Genomic DNA, 19,546 nt, shown 5'->3' on the forward strand with positions numbered 1-19,546 from the left:
GATAAGTAAACGATGATTAAATCATTTGAAAGCGTATCCATGCACCACCTAAAATCATCTTGCATCTTGCCAGCGGTTTGCAAACCACACTAGAGAGATGTCAGTGAACATGACATTTCAAGGTGCTTGAGTCCCTCTCCAGTTTTACAGTTAAGATGGTTGCAGTTCCTTTACTGCATTTGAACCAATATATTTTTGATAAATCAAGAAGCTGATCCCCTAGATAGGCTCAATTCTCTAGTTTTGAAAACTCAGGACATGTTGTTTTGTTTTGTTTTGTTTTGTTTTTTGAGATGGAGTTTCACTCTGTCACCCAGGCTGGAGTGCAGTGGCACAGTCTTTTTTTTTTTTTTTTTTAATTTATTAATTATTAAAGTGGCACAGTCTTAACTCACTGCAACCACTACCTCCCAGGTTCAAGCAATTCTCCTACCTCAGCCTCCCAAAGTGTTGGGATTACAGGTGTGAGCCACTGTGCCCAGCAGGAAATGTTATTAATAATAAATTACTTCAAGTGCTATTTTAAGAAGATAGATGAACACTAGTTGATTGCATGACTCATTGTTTTCCGAATTCAGCACATGTGCATGTATAGGTCTCTGTGGGGTTGTATTTGGGGATTTACTAAGTTTTCTCTCCACAGAGACAACCAAGGATGGTAAGGTGAATTTGCAATTTAAAGAAGCCATTAGGTAACACCGGACATTGTAAAACTCCATCTTGTGCAGCAAGGCAGGATGCCTAGGAACACTGTAAACAGGAACTCAGAGTACATTTATAGGAACCCAAAGCCCAAATGTTCAGTCCATAGAAAAAGGATGAAGAGGAGGATTTTATTTTCAGCAGTCTCTATGAGACCTAGACCTCTGTGTGAATCACAGGTTGAGTAAACTTGGGCTTTTCCATTTGAGATAATATTCAGAAAATCTTATTCTTCTAAATGCACAGACTTCAGCTCTTTCTAAACAGCATGCACTGCATAATGGAAATTAAATAACTCAGAAGACATTTTATTGATCATTCTTATTTTTAATTCAGATGCTTTTTTCTTCCCAAATATTAAACATTATCATTTATCAAGAACATAAGAAGGGAAACTGTCTGAAAAAGAAAACTATCAGATGGTGGAGATCAATTATTGTATAGGCTCCATGCAAAATAATATAAAAGATGCACAAGAGCAGATGCTGTGCTTGGAAACGACATCTCAATAAGCACATTTCCATAAACACATATGGTGTAGACTCTTTCACATACACACCACCTCAGTGTTTACTCTGAGTTAAATAATTCAAGATGGTATAACCAGCTCACAGAAATATGATAAAACACTTTAAATAAACTGAGTTGCTGCCATGACAAATAACCTACACAAAAGAAATAACAACAAAGTCACACTGATGAGAGGAGATGGGGTAAGTCCTAAAACTGGAAGGTCTCGTATTTGTTGGCAAAAACCGAAAGTATAAGATGTTACTAACCTGTACCTTGTTTCCCCCACACAAACATATCTTAAAGAAGCAGCCCAAACTCTCACGTGTGAATGATTATTGGCCTGCAAATAATATTCATGACTCAGTATCATCCAGCACCATGGCCAATATAGAGAGCTTTGTAAAATTTCTCTTGCAGAACTTCCTCAGAATGACTACCCACCTTCATGAGACAATGTGTTCCTTTCCTTTTTAATCACTCCTAGGTTTTCATGATGTGTACTGAACAAATGGACAAGAAGGCTTTGGAGGGTCAAGAATGACCAACTCCAGATGAAACTGTATTGCTTTACCAGAAGCTTATTTTTCTTTTTCTTTGTTTTGTTTTGTTTTGTTGAGATAGAGTTTCACTCTTGTTGCCCAGACTGGAGTGCAATGGTGCAATGTTGGCTCACTGCAACCTCCGCTTCCCGGGTTCAAGCGATTCTCCTGACTCAGCCTTCCATGTAGCTGGGATTACAGGCATGCACCACCATGCCTGGCTAATTTTGTGTTTTTAGTAGAGACGGGATTTCTCCATGTTGGTCAGGCTGGTCTCGAATTCCCGGCCTTAGGTGATCCACCCACCTTGGCCTCCCAAAGTGCTGGGATTACAGGTGTGAGCCACCGCACCCAGCCTTTTTTTTTTTTTTTTTTTTTTTTTTAAACGGGGTCTCATTCTGTCACTCAGGCTGGAGAGAGGTGGCATGATCATGACTCACTGCAGCCTCAACCTTCTGGGTGCAAGTGATCCTCCCATCTCAGTCTCCTGAGAAGCTGGGACTATGAATATCCACCACCATGCCCAGCTAATTTTTTTATTTTGTTTGTAGAGACAGGGGTCTCACTATGTGGCCCAGGCTGGTCTAAAATTCCTCAACTCAAGTAATCCTCCCACCTCAGCCTTCTAAAGTGCTGGCCTTATAGGTGTGAGACAACACACCTGGCCAGAAGCTTGTATTTTTAACAGGAGACAGGCAGCAGTCTGATATGCTTCTAGAGGGAAGGAAAGAGAGATGGCAGAGGGGAGAAAGGCCCACTAGAGGAAAAGCTGGAGAATGAGAAAGAAGCTATGCTGGCTGGGCGCAGTGGCTCACACTTGTAATCCCAGCACTCTGGGAGGCCGAGGCAGATGGATTGCTTGAGACCAGGAGTTTAAGACTAACCTGGCCAAAATGGTGAAACCCCGTCTCTACCAAAAATACAAAAATTAGCAAGACGTGGTGGTGCACACCTGTAGCCCCAGCTACTTGGAAGGCTGAGGCATGAGAATTGTTTGAACCCGGGAGGCAGAGCTTGCAGTGAGCCGAGATCATGCCACTGCACTCCAGCTGGATGACAGAGACTCTACCTCTAAAAAGAAAAAAGAAAAAAAGAAGGAAGCTGTGCTATGGTTATTTATTCTATCCCTCTTTCAGAAATTCAAAGTGAGGCCAGGTGCAGTGGCTGACACCTGTAATCCCAGCACTTTGGGAGGCTGAGGCAGGCAGATCACTTGAGGTCAGGAGTTCGAGACCAGCCTGGCCAACATGGTGAAACCCCATGAAATCCCATCTCTACTAAATACAAAAATTAGCCAGGCGTGGCAGCATGCACCTGTAATTCCAGCTACTCGGGTGGCTGAGGCAGAAGGATCCCCTGAACCCGGGAGGAGGAGGTTGCAGTGAGCTGAAATCATGCCACTGCACTCCAGCCTGGGTGACAGAGCAAGACTCCTTCTCAAAAAAAAAAAAAAAAAAAAAAAGATGTTGTGGCTTTCACCTTGCACTCTCTTGGCTTGTTCACCCTGAGAGAAGGCAGCCACCATGTCATGAGAACACTCAAGCTGCCTGTGGAGAAACCCACATAGGGAGGAACTGAGTGAGCTCACTCTTGTGTGCCATCTTAGAACTGGATCCACCAGCCCCGGTCAAGCCTTCAGATGACTGTAGCCCCAGCCAACACCTTGACTGCAATATCATGAAAGACCCTGAGGCAGACCCACCCAGCTAAGTCAGTCCTAAATTTCAAACCACAGAGACTACGTGAAATCATAAATATTTATTGTTGTTTTAAGCCACGAAGTTTGGGGTAATTAATTACACAGCAATAGATAACTAGTACAGGACTATTAACCTAAAGTACTTGATGTTAATCGTTTTGGTTTGTCATTAAATCATCATACAGCTTTAGTGTGGCATATGGTTTTACATTATTCTACTTCTCCAGGAACACTCCATTGATGCAGGGATGGACTCATATCTCTTTTTTATTTTTTATTTTTTGAGACAAAGTCTTACTCTTGTCCCCTAGGCTAAAGTGCAATGGCGTGATCTCAGCTCACTGCAACCTCTGCCTCCCGGGTTCAAACAATTCTCCTGCCTCAGCACCCCGAGTAGCTGGGATTACAGGCGCCTGCCACCACACCCAGCTAATTTTGTTTTTTTTTGTAGAGAAAGGGTTTTACCATGTTGGCCAGGCTGGTCTAGAACTCCTGACCTCAGGTGATCCACCCACCTCAGCCTCCCAAAGTGCTGGGATTACAGGCATGAGCCACTGCGCCTGGCCGGATGGACTCATATGTAAAGCCAATCAATCTTTGTCATTCCCTAGGATTTTTGTAACTGAAGCTGAACAAAGATTTATTTATTCTCTGTTGGTAAGGCCAGGAGATGGTGAGACTCAGGAATTGCCAGTGACCACATTTCTTGCTATGTAAAGAAAGTTTTTCTAAGAGAAAGAAGTTAACAACACAGAGAGAGAAGCAGAATTCAGAGACTGAGAAAAGAAGACCTAGCAGCACTCAAATCGCCTGTTCCAATGACCTTGATACCACCTGCCACTCATCCTTCTCAGTGTGAGCCTTCTAATAAGTCTCCTTTTTTTGCCTAAGTTGGTTTAAGTGGGGCTTCTAGAGGGTCGGGGGTGGGAGGAAGGAGAGCATCAGGAAGAATAGCTAATGGATGCTGGGGCTTAGTACCTAGGTGATGTGATGATCTGTGCAGCAAACTGCCATGGCAGATGTTTACCTATGTAACAAGCGTGCACATCCTGCACATGTAGCCCTGAACTTAAATAAAAGTTGGAAGAAAAGAAAACTTGCAACAACCCCTAAAACATAAGTTGGGTTTCTAAACCTTGCCTCCAAATGGGTCTTGACTGATGTATTCTCACACAACTCTATGCTTCCCCTAGCACAGCACTGATGACTGAGCTGTAATTGCTGGGTGCTTGTCTACCTGTCTACCTCTCTGTCCAGAGGACAGTGGCTTTCAGGTTCATGCATTCTGCCCATCTCTGGGGCACTCAACTTAGAGGGAAGGAAGTGGGGATACACTCAATACACACAGGCAGGATTGCAACAACCAAGTGCAACCTTAACCCCGAACCACAGATGATTTACTCCAGCTGGGTCACAGTCTCCCCGTAGCAATTTGGGACTGGTCATACAACGACTGGACACTGAAACTCCTTCACACAAATAATATCACTCTTCAGAGGATGTTATTAACCTCTGGCTAGTAAGGGGCCCCAAGCTGTCTTCTGCAAATTCTCTAAGAACCTCTAATATTCTTCCAACAAGCCTGCAAGGTCATTTCTGCTTCCTAAAGCCAAAAGAAACTGAAGTAATACACACCCCCACCTATTGTAGTTTCTATGTGAGCAGGAACAAAGTGTTCCTCATTATAGCTCCAAGGCCAGCACAGTCCCTAATCAGAACTCACTGAACATCTGATGAATGCCTGAAGCTCACTGCACTGAGTGGGAGATGCTCTTCCCACTTAGATTTTTTTTTTTAACTCTCTTGCCTTCAAGGTCCTGCACACATCTGCCTGGTCCTGGTCTCCCTGTGTTGTCAAGCTACAGGGGCCAGTATGTCCTCTGTAGGGTACATCACACCCCTACTCAAGAATGCATGTTAGAGACTAGAAGTACCAGGCCTCTCATCATCTAAGAAACTTAACCCTTGACTACCTGCCCAAGGTCATCAGGCCTATCCTACTGGTTTTCCTATACACCTTGTGTGTGCTGAACTAGAGTCGTAATGATGAGTCCATTTCCATGGCCAGTGTTGGGTTTTTTGTTTGTTTGTTTTTTGTTTTTGAGACGGAGTCTCACTCTGTCGCCCAGGCTGCAGTGCAGTGGCGTGATCTTGGCTCACTGCAACCTTCACCTCCCAGGTTCTAGCGATTCTCCTGCCTCAGCCTCCTGGGTAGATGGAACTACAGGCATGCGCCACCACACCCAGCTAATTTTTGTATTTTTAGTAGAGACGGGGTTTCACCCTGTTGGCCAGGATGGTCTCTATTTCTTGACCTCGTGATCCGCCCGCCTCGGTCTGCCAAAGTGCTGGGATTACAGGTGTGAGCCACCGCGCCGGCCAAGTGTTGGTTTTAAACTGGCCATGTTGGCCGGGCGCGGTGGCTCAAGCCTGTAATCCCAGCACTTTGGGAGGCCGAGACGGGCGGATCACGAGGTCAGGAGATCGAGACCATCCTGGCTAACATGGTGAAACCCCGTCTCTACTAAAAAATACAAAAAACTAGCCGGGCGAGGCGGCAGGCGCCTGTAGTCCCAGCTACTCCGGAGGCTGAGGCAGGAGAATGGTCTAAACCCGGGAGGCGGAGCTTGCAGTGAGCTGAGATCCGGCCACTGCACCCCAGCCTGGGGGACAGAGCAAGACTCTGTCTCAAAAAAAAAAAAAAAAAAAAAAAAAAAAAAAAAAAAAAAACTGGCCATGTTTCTGGGATGCTCTGACCCTCAGATCGTATTGTTCCTCTGGTCCTTGCTGTCAGCATTCTAGGAGGGGCTTTTTGTCCCGGGCTTACTGCTTTGGGCAGGGAAGAATGGGTTCCAGGGAAATTTCCACCTTTCTACAGAACGATACTTCTATTTAGTAAGAAGAGCCGGGCGCGGTGGCTCATGCCTATAATCCCAGCACTTTGCAGGGCCGAGGCGGGCGGATCATGAGGTCAGGAGATAGAGACCATCCTGGCTAACACAGTGAAACCCAGTCTCTACTAAAAATACAAAAAAATTAGCCGGGCATGGTGGCGGGTGCCTGTAGTCCCAGCTACTCGGGAGGCTGAGGCATGAGAATGGCGTGAAGCCGGGAGGCGGAGCTTGCATTGAGCCGCACCACTTAACTCCAGCCTGGGCGACAGAGCGAGACTCCGTCTCTAACTAAAAAAAATAAATAAATAAGAACAGACCTCTTATGTGAATAGAATGAGAAGAGTTAGTAGGGAATGGGACAGGGCATGGGGATTATAAATCAAGTTCAAGAGGTTCCAATTGCAGGAGAAGCTAAGAAATCATGATTAGCAGAGGATAAAGAAGCAAGTATAGTGGACAATTGTAGGCTTGACCATGCAAAATTCATTCCCCATTTTCTCCCGCTTCTAAAAGTATTCCAGAGTTTCCTTGAAGAAAACGCCTCTTTGTGCTTAGCCATGGGTGGAATTTATACCATTTTAGCTGCTCCAGGCCCTTAATGACCTGAGCCAATTATGTGGCATCTCACAGATCCTAGCAATTGCTGAGCACATCACCTAAACTCATATAAGCAGAGTGAAGCCCAGCATTTCCTTTGATAGTTGGAGAAGAAAGTATAATTTTCTCTTACATGGAGAAGTATGTAGACCCAAGAGCTGTTGACAGCCATCTTGCCCCCATGAGGGTAGGTAGCCTTTGGATAAAGCTGGTACCATCGAAGACAGAATTGAAAATATAAACTAAGCTCTGGATGACATCACTGAGCTCCTAGATCGAACTCCTAGACTGCAGTGGCATACGCCAACAAACTCTCTAATAAATTACATAAGTTTGAGTTCAAAAGCATATATATAAGCTTGAGTTCAGTTTTCTGGTACTTAATATCTAAAGGATGAACCAATACACAAAGGCTAACTAGGAAGCACCACATGCTAGAGTCTACACAGAATTGTAATAGGGATGATTTTCTACTCTAGAAAGGACTTTTTGGCAGGGCACAGAGGCTCACATCTATAATTCCAGCACTTTGGGAGTCCGAGGCAGGCAGATGACTTGAGCTTAGGAGCTTGAGACAAGCCTGGGCAACATGGTGAAACTCCATCTCTACAAAAAAATACAAAAATTAGCCTGGCATGGTGGCGCACACCTGTAGGGAGGCTGAGACAGGAGGATCACTTGAGCCCAGAAGTGGAGGTTGCAGTGAGCCAAGATTGTGCCACTGTACTCCATCCTGGGCAACAGAGTGAGATCCTGTCTCAAAAAATAAAAATAAAATATAATAAAAAATAGAAAGGACTTTTCCACAGTCTTTCAGATCTGCCCCCTCAGTGAACATACACCTATTGGTTTTAAAAGTGTGGATTTAGAACCACAAAGTTAACAGAAATTTGTAGAATTGTTGAGATATATGTAATAATTCCAAAGGTTAACAGCATAAAATATCTTATAATTTGGGCTGCATTTAAAATTGCCATATCTGGCCGGGCGCAGTGGCTTATGACTGTAATCACAGCACTTTGGGAGGTCAAGGTAGACAGATCACCTGAGGTCAGGAGTTCGAGACCAGCCTGGCCAACATGATGAAACACCGTCTCTACTAAAAATACAAAATTAGCTAGGCACGGTGGAGCACGCCTGTAATCCCAGCTACTCAGGAGGTTGAAGCAGGAGAATCACATGAATCTGAGAGGTGGAGGTTGCAGTGAGCCGAGATCACACCACTGCACTCCAGCCTGGGCAACAAAGGGAGACTTTGTCTCAAAAAGATAAATAAATAAAAATTTAAAATATAATAAAATAAAATTCCATATCTGAGGTACTTGATTAAACATGTAGCTTATTCACAAGCAAATAAAAACATACTAGCTACATTTGCTTCCAAGTTTAAGTGTTGGGAACTGACAGAGGCTACTACCTACTATTGAACTACACAGAATATAGGAATTTCTTGGGTTTTTCCAGTTTATAAGATACAGGCAAAACTTGAAGCGGGGAGGAAGATGACCAACATCACAGGAAAACATAAAAATATCATTATGATCATTATGTTTTCCTGAAATCCCAGAGAGGAGGTAGAGGGTAGGATGCAAGCATCCTTCCAGTCGGCTCTCTCCCAGAGCCCTGCATTTGATCCCATTTGGGGCATGTTCCACTTCCCTCCCATCACACCCTTTGCTAAGCCTGACCCATGAAAGGCTGTACCTAGGGAGGATGCTCTTGAGGAGAGTGATTCTGCATCAGGCTGGGAGTCAGAGACCAGGCAAGGCAGTGTGACCCAGGCAGGCCCCAGGTCCATCCCCTTCCCCAGTGCTCTCCAACCCATCTCTCCATTCTCTGCTGAGACTCTGATCTATCAAGTATCTAAGATTTATCTCCAACCTCTTCTTTTCTTCTAACTCTTTCACTTCATCTATAAACATGCTCATGCTTCCCCTCATCCTTTGAGAGACAGAGAGGGAGAGAGAGAAAAAGGGAGGAGGGGAGAGGGGAAAATAATATACTAGCTAGGCGCAGTGGCTCATGCCTATAATCCCAGCACTTTGGGAGGCCAAGGTGGGCAGATTGCTTAAGCCCACGAGTTTGAGACCAGCCTGGGCAACTTGCCAAAACTCTGTCTCTACCAAAAAGATATATATATAAAAAAATTAGCCTGGCATGGTAAAACATACTAGTGGTCCCAGCTACTCAGGAGACTGAGGTGAGAAGATAGCTTAAGCCTCAAAGGTGAGATTATAGTGAGCCAAGATGGCACCACTGCACTCCTCAGCCTGGGTGACAGAGTGAGACCTGTGTCAAGAAAGAAAAGAAAAGAAAAGAAAAGAAAAATGAAAAGAAACAAAGGAAAGAAAAAGGAAAGAAAGGAAAAAGAAATACTAGGTCAAATAGTGTTCCCCAATAATTCATGTCTACCTGGAACCTCAGAATGTGACCACATTTGGAAAGAGGGTCTTTGCTGATATAATTAGTTAAATTAAGATGAGGTCTTGGTAGGGTGCAGTGGCTCACACCTGTAATCCCAGCACTTTGGGATGCCAGGGTGGGAGGATCACCGGAGGTCAGGAGTTTGAGACCAGTCTGGCCAACATGGTGAAACCCCATCTCTACTAAAAATACAAAAATTAGCCAGGTGTGGTGGCACATGCCTGTAATCCCAGCTACTTGGGAGGCTGAGGCAGGAGAATCACTTGAACCCAGGAGGCGGAGGTTGCAGTGAGCCAAGATCACGCCACTGCACTGCAGCCTGGGCGACGGAGTGAGACTCCGTCTCAAAAAAAAAAAAAAAAAAAAAAAGATGATATCCTTTTAGATTAGGATGAGTCCTCATCTAATGATTGGTGTCCTTATAAGAGAAAACAGACCCAGAGGAGACACACAGGAAGAACACCCTGTGATGATGGAGGCAGAGATTGGAGGGACGTGGCTACAAGCCAAGGAACATCAACAATTGCCAGCAACCACCAGAAACTAGGAAGAGGCAAGGGAGGGTACTCCCGTAGGGCCTTCAGAGGGAGCACAGCCATATTGACACTCTTATTTCAGACTTCTAGCCTCCAGAATGATGTGAACAGAAACAAAAACAACATTTGTGTTGTTTTCAAGGTACCCAGTTTGTGGTAATTTGTTACGGTAGCCCTAAGAAGTGAATACACTTTCCATTTTGTTATTTTCTTTCTGCTCATCTGAATTTCCTAATTTTTCTACATTGAACATGGATTATTCAGAAAACAAAAGCTTAAAAATTCCAAGTTCTTCCTTGATTCTGCATCCTCTTGCTCCTTCCCTGCGTGGTCCAGCTTCCCTCACAGGCTGAATGCATTCAATGTCTAACTTGCTCTCCTCCCAAACAGGCCCCTGCTTGGTGCAGTCTGGCTTCTACCCCCACGACCCCAAGAACCTGCTCCACCAAACATTGCCACTGGCCTCCACACTACTAAATCTTCCAATGTGCAACCCTTCTTATTGACCATCTCTGCCACATTTGTCAAATTCTCTTGCCTTCTTAAAAAGCTCTCCTCCTAATGATGCACACCATGGAGCATTCACAGCAATTAAAAACTATGAGTTGGGGCTAGGCACGGTGGCTCACACCTGTAACCCCAACATTTTGGGAGGCCAAGGCAGGTGGATTTCTTGAGCCAGGAGTTCAAGACCAGCCTGAGCAACATGGTGAAACACAGAATAATTAAAAAATTAGCCAGGCGTGGTGGTAAGTGCCTATAATCCCAGCTACCCAAGAGGCTGAGGTGGGAGAATCGCTTGGGTCAGGGAGGTGGAGGCTTCAGTGAGCTATGATCAAGCCACTGCACTCCAGCCTGGGCAACAGATTGAGACCCTGTCTCAAAAAAAAAAAAAAAAAAAGAAGGAAGGAAAGAAAAAGAAACCTCAATGAAATTTTCCAGCAGGGACCTACACTGTAAATACAGACACTAGACAATTGTCTTATTCAACTTTAGGTTCCCAATAAGGCTACACACTTAAGAATTGCAGGAATATTTAAAATAATTGAATTATTTCCATCTCAAACCATTTCATTTTATAGTATCAAAGCCATAGAACTCTATATAAAATCAGTAATTTATTCAGAACACTTTATTATTTCAACAAGAAAAACTGAAAGATTGTGTTTTTATATTTCCAGGAATTTAAAGTGGGAAAAATCTTAAACTTTAAGGACATTGTTTTAATATGATTTCTTGCAATTGATATTTATAATAATAAATTTTTTTCACTTTCCTCATTATTAAAACTTTAGAAACAATGAACATAAACCTTTAGAAATCAAAATGCTATTAAGGTTTTGTTTACACAAGCAGGTCTTGAGTTCCTAGAAAAAAAAAAACAGAAAACAAAAAACAAACAAAAAAAATCAGAATCAATAAATCAACAGGTCTATTCAAGAAAAACACATCACCTCTTTTTCTATCTAAAAAGTTCATTCCTAGATTATCTCCGTGGCTTAAATCATGATATTATACAGATTTCAGCAGCTTGGAAGCTTCCTCTGATCCTCCCTTGATATAAGTTTTCCTCTGATTTCCCATCAAGTTTTTCAATTTGTTTTAAAACACAAAATCAAAACCACACACACACAAATTGCACATCCTCCTCTCCCAGGGCTCTCCTAATAATCTTATTTTTCTTGTTCTTTCTTTCTTTTTGTTTTGTTTTTTGTTTTTGAGCCAGAGTCTGGCTGTCACCCAGGCTGATGTGTGCAGTGGCACAATCTTGGCTGACTGCAGCCTCTGCCTCCCAGGCTCAAGTGATCCTTACACGTCAGTCTCCCAAGTAGCTGGGACTCCAGGCGCATGCCACCACATCCAGCTAACTTTTGTAGTTTTTGTAGAGACGGGGTTTAACCATGTTGCCCAGGTTGAAATCTGATTTATTTTCAAGGAGATTGGCACCTCTCAGGGAATCTTCATTTTCTCTCCGTGCTTCATTGTCCAGGAATGCCAAGCATTCTCTCTCATAGACAGGCATGTCTTCCTGGCAGCAACAGCGCACTCCAGGCTGAAGCAACTGCAGAGACTGCCAAGAAAAACAGCACCCCCATATCCCCTCCCTCAGGGACTATATGAGCCTTACCCAAATTTGTAATCTGACTAGGATCCAAATTTTTACCCTAGAGCAAACCAACAGCTCCAGGCCAAGAGCCTAGGATTCTTCTGTCCTGGGAATGACCCACTAGGTGAGTTAAAACCTACCAATCTAAGCTAACCTAAACTAGGAGCTGCCCCTAAACTATATCAGCATTTACTCTTCCTCGATTGACTTCATCCTCTTCTGATAAAACTAATCAAAGAAGGCCGGGCGCGGTGGCTCAAGCCTGTAATCCCAGCACTTTGGGAGGCCGAGACGGGCGGATCACGAGGTCAGGAGCGAGACCATCCTGGCTAACACGGTGAAACCCCGGCTCTACTAAAAAATACAAAAAACTAGCCGGGTGAGGTGGCGGGCGCCTGTAGTCCCAGCTACTCCGGAGGCTGAGGCAGGAGAATGGCGTGAACCTGGGAGGCGGAGCTTGCAGTGAGCTGAGATCTGGCCACTGCACTCCAGCCTGGGCGACAGAGCGAGACTCCGTCTCAAAAAAAAAAAAAAAAAACTAATCAAAGAGGTTCAACTGGGTTATAACTCTACTCTTTTAAACATACTTCTTAAATTTCCCATTGGCAATAATACACTAATGATTAATTGAATACTATTGTATTATAGTAATTAGATTCATATCCTGGGATTATTTGATATTAAAAAATATTGATCGATCCTGATTATGTGGATTGAAAAATTAATCCTATAAGTAAACAGCATATAAATAGTGTATAACATAGTGTGTATATATATACATAAATAATATATGTCCTTATAGTATAAAAGTTAGAAATACAGATAAAAAGAAATGGGGGAAAGTCCCATATTTTCTTATAATCCAGAATGTACATTTGTAGCATTCCTATGCACATGTTGCAAGCTGATATATAAAATGTTAACTAGGCCAGGTACAGTGACTTACGCCTGTAATCCCAGCACCTTGGGAGGCCAAGGCAGGCAGATCACCTGAGGTCAGGAGTTTGAGACCAGCCTGACCAACATGGCAAAACCTCGTATCTACTAAAAATACAAAAATTAGCCTGGCATGGTGGTTTGTGCCTGTAATTACAGCTACATGGGAGGCTGAGGCAGGAGAGTCGCTTGAACCTGGGAGGCAGAGGTTGCAGTGAGCCAAGATTACACCATTGCACTCCAGCCTGGGTGACAAGAGCGAAACTCCATCTCAAAAAAAAAAAAAAAAAAATTAACTGCTTTGGTTTCTAAGACTATGTGTTGCCTTACCCCTCACCAGCTCTCCCCACTTCCCCACCCCCGAAAAGAAGCTATTCTAAAGTGTTAGGGCTTTAAGTGACTAAGAAACCACTTAAGTCAATTGTGATTATCTGGAAGCAACTAAGTGTCATTTTCTGTATCAGAATGAATGGGCAGGAGATGGACTCTGGAGGTAGAAATACAGGGAAGGAAATCACAAACTGAGGCCAGATGCAGTGGCTCACACCTGTAATCCCAGCACTTTGGGAGGCTGAGGCGGGTGGATCACTTGAAGTCCAGAGTTCGACACCAGCCTGACCAACATGGTGAAACCCCGTCTCTACTAAAAATACAAAAATTAGCCAAGCGTGGTGGTGCATGCCTGTAATCCCAGCTACTCAGGAGGCTGATGCAGGAGAACTGCTTGAACCAGGAGGCAGAGGTTGCAGTGAGCCGAGATCATGCCACTGCACTCCTGCACTCCAGCCTGGGTGACAGAGTGACACTTCATATCGGAAAAAAAAAGAACAGAAAAGAAATCACAAATTGAGTTTTAGAAAATAATTAAGTTACATTTCTAGCACACTGATATGGTTTGGCTCTGTGTTCCCACCCAAATCTCATGTGGAACTGTAATCCCCACATGTCAGGGGAGGGACCTGGTGGGAGGTGATCGGATCATGGGGTTGATTTCCCCCATGCTGTTCTCATGATAGTGAGTGAGTTCTCACAAGATCTGATGGTTTTAAAAGTGTTTAACAGTTCCCCACTTGCTCTCTCTCTCCTACTGCCATGTAAGACGTGCCTTACTTCCCCTTTGCCTTCCACCATGAATGTAAGTTTCCTGAGGCCTCCTAGCCATGCAGAATGGTGAGTCAACTAAACCTCTTTCCTTTATAAATTACCCAGTCTCAGTTCTTTATAACAGTGTGAAACTGGACTAACACACCCATTTTTTGTCCTTGATACATCATACCCACTACCCACATGCACACACACACACACACACGCACACACATACACATATGACTTTGCATATTTGTAAGCAAAAATGGAGTCATACCATACGTGTTGTTCTATAACCTGCCTTTCTCATGTAATAACATACCAAGCTTTCAATGCCAGGCTGAAATAGGCTCAATCACCCTCACCCTATCAGGTTATGGGAGATTGCATTTTCCAAAGAAGCCTCAACAATATCTTTTTTCCCATATGTTCTTCAGCAATGTGACTTTGTCACTCTCCTCTCAAGAAGTGTAGTCTAATTCACCTTCCCTCAAATTTGGTTTGGTTTTAGTGACTCCCTTATACCAACAGATGGTGATAGAAGTGACTACATTGTGATTTCTTTTTCTTTTTTTCTTAGAGACAGGGTCTCATTCTGTTGCCATGGCTGGAGTGCAATGGTGCAATCATAGCTCACTGCAGACTCGAACTCCTGAGCTCGAGAGATCCTCCTGTTATGGCATCCCTTTGTGAGGATTACCAGCATGAGACACTGCATGCAGCCAAGAACATATGTTGACCTAAAACTGGCATTCTGTGATTGTAATCGAAAACAGATAAAGCAGGAGGAAGATGTAGGAAGATGGTGAGTTGAGAGAGGCATTTATAAATTATCAGAATATTAGTACTAATCCTTCTTGGCTTTTTTAAACCAGAAAAGGGAACTCTGAATTTAATTCCCAAACTGTAATTCCTGGGACAGAAACTACCTAATGTGCTATAATGGTTAAATTTTATATCATCAGCTTTGATTGTCCTACATAAACACCAGTAACAATACCAACAAGAAGATCAATAATAATAGTAATATAAGCTTGTAATCAGTGACTTATTCACCATGCACTAGGTACTAGGTTAAGTGCTTTATGCTTTATCTCATTTAAACTTTTTTTTTTTTCTTTTTTTTTTTTAACACAGGGTCTCTATCACCCAGATTGGAGTGTGGTGGCACAACCATTCCTCACTGAAGCTTCAAACTCATGGCCTTAAGTGATCCTCCTGCCTCAGCCTCCCAAGTAGCTGGGACTACAGGTGCATGCCACCACACCCAGCTAATTTTTTTATTTTATTTATTTATTTATTTTTTTTGAGACGGAGTCTTCTCTGTTGCCCAGACTGGAGTGCAGTGGCGCAATCTCTGCTCACTGCAAGCTCCCCCTCCCAGGTTCATGCCATTCTCCTGCCTCAGCCTCCCGATTAGCTGGGACCACAGGCACCTGCCACCACGCCTGGCTAATTTTTTGTATTTTTAGTAGAGACAGGGTTTCACCATGTTAGCCGGGATGGTCTTGATCTCCTGACCTCGTGATCCTCCCACCTACGCCTCCCAAGGTGCTGGGATTACAGGCATGAGCCAATTTTTTTATTTTTTGTAGATACAGGGTCACACCATGTTGCTCAGACTGGTCTTAAACTCCTGGACTCAAGGGATCCACCTGCCTTGGTCTCCCAAAGTGCTGAGATTATAGACGTGAGCCACCGTGCCCATCCTTTCTCATTTAATTTTAATAGCACCTCTGTGATGTAGCCACTATTATCATACATATTTTACAAACGATGAAACAAGCTTACGAAGGTAAAGAAGTTACCCAGAATGACTCAGGCGGGAAGCTGTGGGGCTGGACTTGAACTAAGGTATACCTGACTCCATGCTCTTAAGCCTGTTACTCAATTTGACATGTGTTCTATTCACAGATGCTGTATTAGTCTGTTCCATTCTCACATTGCTATAAAGAACTACCTGATCACCCACTACCCACACACACTTTGGGAGACCAAGGTGAGAGACTGCTTGAGCCCAGGAGTTCAAGACCAGCCTGGGCAACACAGCACAACCCCATCTCTACAAAAAATACAAAAATTAGCAGGGCATAGTGGTGCATGCCTGTAGTCCCAATTACTCAGGAGGCTGAGACAAGAGGACTGCGTGAGTCCTGGAGGTAGAGGCCGCAGTGTGCCAAGATCTCATCACTGCATTCCAGCCTGGGTGACAGAGTGAGACCCTATCTCAAAAAAAAAAAAAAAAAAAAAAAAAGAACTGAGACTGGGTAATTTATGAAGAAAAGAGGTTTAATTGACTCACAGTTCCACAGGCTGTATGGAAGCATGACTAGGCCTCAGGAAACTTACAATCATGGCAGAAGGGAAAGGGGAAGCAAGCACATCTTACTATGGCAGAGAAGGAAAGAGAGAGAAGGGGGAAGTGTTACACTGTTAAATCATCAAATCTTGTGAGAACTCACCCACTATGATGAGAACAGCAAGGGGGGAAACTGCCTCCATGATCCAATCACCTCCCAACAGGTCCCTCCCCCAACACTGGGAATTACAATTCAACATGAGATTTGGGTGAGGACATACAGCCAAATCATATCAGCATCTTTTGCTCAGAATTCCTATGTCTGGAGAATTCTCCACATTATAAGTCTCACCTTCAAAGGTGGAAATCAGAAACTGGACTTCTCAGCCCTTCTTGCAGCCGGCATGCTGACTTGTGGCACAGGCCTTACTAGCCAGATACACCCATATGAAGATTCAATTTGCAGAACAGTACAAGAAAACAGGCGGTGCACAGAACCCATGCTTCCAGGGAGGGCTCCAGTGGAGGTGCCATTCCCATGAAGGTCTTCACAACAGACAGCAGTGGAAGGGAGGGTGCTCTAACAGGGTCTTCAGTGACAGACACTGTCATGAAATCTTTGCTGTATCCACCAAGTCATTTGTTTCTGACTGTCAAGCTGCCAAGTCTAACTCTGGCCCTCCCAGAGTTTCTGTGAGCTCTAAGTTAGACCTCAATAATTTCTCTTTTTTTTTTTTTTTTTTTTTTTTTGACATGGAGTCTCACTCGGTCACCCAGGCTGGAGTCCAGTGGCGCGATCTCGACTCACTGCAAGCTCCACCTCCCAGGTTCAAGTGATTCTCCTGCCTCAGCGTCCCGAGTAGCTGGGACTATAGGCACACGCCACCATGCCTGGCTAACTTTTTGTATTTTTAGTAGAGATGGGATTGCACCGTGTTAGCCAGGACGGCCTTGATCTCCTGACCTCGTGATCCACTCACCTCAACCTCTCGAAGTGCTGGGATTATAGGCATGAGTCACTGCACCTGGCCTATTTCTGCTTTAACTAGCCAAAGTTTTGTTACATGGGACTAATAACCTGACTAGCATAATCTCTTCAAAACTCAAGAACTAATATTTCAAGCAGAAGTACAGATATCTGTTTGTTCTGTTTTTCACAAGTTACTATCAATTTCATTATTAATGATTTGTTTTAAATGCACACAGCTTTTTCTAAGTGGGTGAGTCTTCTAATAATTCATCAAAAGTAGCAGGACTAGCTAACCTCGTCAGCTACATAGAGAAGTCTGCTGACTTTTCCCCTAACTGAGAAGCATTTCTTTCATGAGCAGAAATCCCAAAACACTTCAAATATACTTTTTACGCTTTGTATATATCTTCTTTCTTTGCTTCTTTTGCTATTAACATTAATGTAATATATCTGGTTCTAACTGTGAATTTAATCAAATTCTTATTCTTTTGTCTTCACTTTATTCCTAAGGCCAACTCTGAAACTTTTGCTAATTCCTGTCAGATATTTCATTCTTATAAAATGTTACCTTCATCGTCTCTCCTACTGATGGATTAAATGACATTACATAATTGTGAGGAATTTAGAACACTTTTTAAAATCTGGTTTTTCCTACTGGTTGTCCACTGATCAACAGTCTGCAATGTTACATGCAGTATCCTTACATGAGGAACATGGCAGACAGAGTTGGTTGCCTTCTTAACAGCCATTTCCCCTTATTTCTTGCTCGAAGAGCTTCAATTTGTGCAGGCATAGGCAGAAATATGCTCTCCCCCCAGCCCCAGCTAATTAATCCTGATGGTTTCCCTTTCCTTTTGCTGTGATTTAGGGGTAGGCATGAGGTAGGTATACAAATTTGCCCAATCACTCCGGTCTAACTTTGAAACAATTTATGCTCCTGATAAAATAAGACGAATGCATGAAGAAGAGCATCTGTACTCTCTTTTTCCTATTTTAGACGTCATGCACGGATGTGATGTTTGCAGTTGCAGCAGGCATTTTGTAACCATGAAGAATTTAAAAAAATAAAAAAAATAAAAAAATAATGGCTGGACACAAGGCTCACACCTGTAATCCCAGCACTTTGGGAGGCTGAGGCGGGCGGATCACCAGGTCAGAAGTTCAAGACCAGCCTGGCCAACATGGTGAAACCACGTCTCTACAAAAAATATAAATATTAGCTAGGCATGGTGGCATGTGCCTATAATCCCAGCTACTGAGGGGGCTGAGGCGGGAGAATCACTTGAACCTGGGAGACAGAGGTTGCAGTAAGCCGAGATCGCACCACTGCACTCCAGCCTGGGCAACAGAGTGAGACTCCATCTCAAAAAAAAAAAAAAAAAAGAGCTAAATGTTGAGGATGTGAAGGTCAGCAGAGCAGCCAGTAGAAGTAAGTGATTCACAGAACTTCACCTGCAAGCCATGGAAAAATCTCAACAATCTAAGGCAAGCCACTGCCTTCAATCCCAGCTGCTTATAGCACCCAAACAGGAAACTCTCAAGATCTTGCCTTCAGTCCACGTGTCTGCCTTCAACTGCCTCTGTTGAACAATGGTTTTTCTTTTCTGCTTTGCTTCTCACGCAAGTGCATCTCACTGGCAAACTCCAACTTGGAATCAAATGAAGGAGGGGATTCTGGCACATGTAACTACAGGTTTCTCTTTAATGCAGAGTGAACTCTAGAAGGAATAATGGAGATATATAGCTGGACAACAGACAATCTAGCACAATGAAAGTGAAATGATGCCTTCAAAATTTTGAGGGCCAATAACTTCCAACTAGAATTGTATTCTCAGCTAAGCTATCAATCAAGTATAAACATAAAATTGAATCCAGTCATGGTGGCTCACACCTGTCATCCTAGCTGCTTGGGAGGCTAAGGCAGGAGGATCCCTTGAGCCTAGGAGCTCAAGGTTACCATGAACTATGATCACGTCACTGCATCCCATCCTGGGTGACAGAGCAAGATCCTATATCTAAAAATAAAAATATAAAGGTTTTTTTGGCCAGGCACAGTGGCCCACACCTGTAACCCCAGCACTTTGGGAGGCCAAGGTAGGCAGATTGCCTGAGGTCAGGAGTTCAAAACCAGCCTGGTCAACATGGCAAAACCCCATCTCTACTAAAAATACAAAAAAATTAGCCAGGCATGGTGGTGGGCGACTGTAATTCCAACTACTCGGGAGGCTGAGGCAGGAGAATCAC

The sequence above is a fragment of the Macaca mulatta genome, chromosome 11, assembly GCF_049350105.2.
Source record: "Macaca mulatta isolate MMU2019108-1 chromosome 11, T2T-MMU8v2.0, whole genome shotgun sequence".
NCBI classification, from domain to species: Eukaryota; Metazoa; Chordata; class Mammalia; order Primates; family Cercopithecidae; genus Macaca; species Macaca mulatta.